At 45.8% G+C, this 2,414-nt stretch overlaps 1 protein-coding gene across 1 annotated transcript in view; it reads right to left on the minus strand.

The window, feature by feature from the left end:
• The window catches only part of LOC123980839 (disks large homolog 4-like), a 36,872-nt gene that overhangs the window by 22,831 nt on the left and 11,627 nt on the right, over positions 1-2,414 (minus strand). The window lies entirely within an intron of this gene.

Genomic DNA, 2,414 nt, shown 5'->3' on the forward strand with positions numbered 1-2,414 from the left:
GATCTAAAACACAGTTAAATACAGGACCAAACCAGATCTAAAACACAGTTAAATACAGGACCAAACCAGATCTAAAACACTAGCAAATACAGGACCAAATCAGATCTAAAACACAGTTAAATACAGGACCAAACCAGATCTAAAACACTAGCAAATACAGGACCAAATCAGATCTAAAACACCAGTTAAATACAGGACCAAACCAGATCTAAAACACAGTTAAATACAGGACCAAACCAGATCTAAAACACCAGTAAATACAGGACCAAACTAGATCTAAAACACAGTTAAATACAGGACCAAACCAGATCTAAAACACAGTTAAATACAGGACCAAACCAGAGCTAAAACACAGTTAAATACAGGACCAAACCAGATCTAAAACACCAGTAAATACAGGACCAAACCAGATCTAAAACACAGTTAAATACAGGACCAAACCAGAGCTAAAGCACCAGGAACAAACCAGACACCACACCAGTAGAGACTGGACTAAGACAAGACAGAGTCCCATCTATTTAACCTCTTTGAGATTGTTGTCAAGGTGATGGATCGCTAGTCAGCTAGTGTTAACCTGTTGATAAGGCAAATGACTAATAGACGCCTCAGAAATCACACAAAACAAATTTGGTTGGTTACAGTTACAGGTTAATAAGTTAGTACAGTGTTTAGGTCTCGCTTACTTTTCACCAATCTAAGTCAGAAACGTATAACCAAAAAACAACATACATTCGACTTGTGTGTCCGCCATCTTGTGAATTTTTTGTGAGCTGTCGCAACCACCCAGGTTCAAGGGGAATAGGCAGTGTGACGGATAGCCACCCGGATTTGAATCTATGGGGGTCTATGGGGTACCAAACACACAACTTGTCCGCAACGGCAAAAAGCCAGGCTCGTTGGTATGGCAGTCACAGCGCATACTCATCCGTAGTGACGGTGGTCCGTCAAAGGCAGCAAGAAACTGACGCAGTTTGAAGGCATCTTGCGCGACAGGACACAGCCGTGGGGTCTCAGCCCTCCTCACCGGTTAAGAGTATGCCTTTGGTGTGAGAGACCCGGGTTCAATCTCCCACTGTGACCCATCCTACAATGTGTCCCTGAGCGAGACACTTAACCCCTCGTTGCTTCAGAGGCGTGCGACCTCTGACATGTATAGCAATTGTAAGTCGCTTTGGAAATGAGTAAATGTAGTATCTGTCCTAGCGTGTTCTTAGGTTTAAAAAACACAGGTATGTTTGTTGATACTCGCATGGAATCACATTGTTGTTGAGTTTAATCTTCTTTTTCTCGGCACCAGCAGTGTTGGATATTCTAGCTGTTTTTACAAAGGTCCGGTTTGGGTATCCACAAGCAGTTAGGGCCTCCTTCAGGAGTTTATGCTGCTTCTCTTGAGCTTGGGCACTTGTAGGTTTATTCTGAGCTCAGTGGTGCAGAGGTTTGATGACCCCTAGCTTTAACTCTTTGGACAAGATGTTTCGGTGACTTGATTATGTGTTTTGCACGACTTCTTCATTACCTCCATTTTACTTTAACGAACAACGACAAGAGAAGCTAGTTTACATCGGACACCGAATGAAATAGATCAGAGTGACAGTGCATTTTACTAACCCCCCCAGTACAAGACACGACCTGTTGCACTTATTCTGTACACTTCAAACAGATCATACAGGTCGGTATGTATTTCTTCGTTCACACGTGAGATAAAAGGAGCCTGTATCTAGTGTAAAGAACCTGTTTGTTTCCGTGCCTCTCTACCTGTGACATGCTGCTCCCACATGTGCTGAACTGAACACCCCGGCTACGACCATGCTAACGGCTACCCACCAGACTAGCTTGAGCTAACATACATGCTAATGCGGCCACGCTAACCACTCACACACTCACACACACATGTGAACGGAGATAGAGAGAGAGCGAGACGCAGGGTAGTGAATGAAAACATGACGGAAACAGCAAACACACACGCATGAAACCCGGCTTTGATGGCTTATGAGGACACACACGCACGCACGCTTTGTGAGGATACAACATGTGTGTGTGTGTCCTCACAATAAAGCGCGTGTGTGTGTTTTAGCGGATGCATGCGGGCGGTCTGCTCTTACCTTGGTGGTGACAATGCAGAGGCAGTCCATATCCACACACACACACACACACTCACACTCACACACACTCACACACACACATTTTCACACACACTCACACACTCATGCTCGAGATCTCGCTTGTCGCCCTCCCTCCCCCCTCTCTCTCTCTCTCTCTCTCTCTCTCTCTCTCCTCGTTTGTCTGTCTATCCTCGCTCACTCGATCGCCTCTTCTATCCCTCTGTCTGCCAGCACAGAGAGAGAGAGAAGGGGGGGGGGGGGCGAGCGAGACAGATGAGAGACTGGTGTGTTTTATTTGGGGGGGGGGGGGGG

The sequence above is a fragment of the Micropterus dolomieu genome, linkage group LG12 (assembly GCF_021292245.1).
Source record: "Micropterus dolomieu isolate WLL.071019.BEF.003 ecotype Adirondacks linkage group LG12, ASM2129224v1, whole genome shotgun sequence".
In the NCBI taxonomy this organism is placed as follows: Eukaryota; Metazoa; Chordata; class Actinopteri; order Centrarchiformes; family Centrarchidae; genus Micropterus; species Micropterus dolomieu.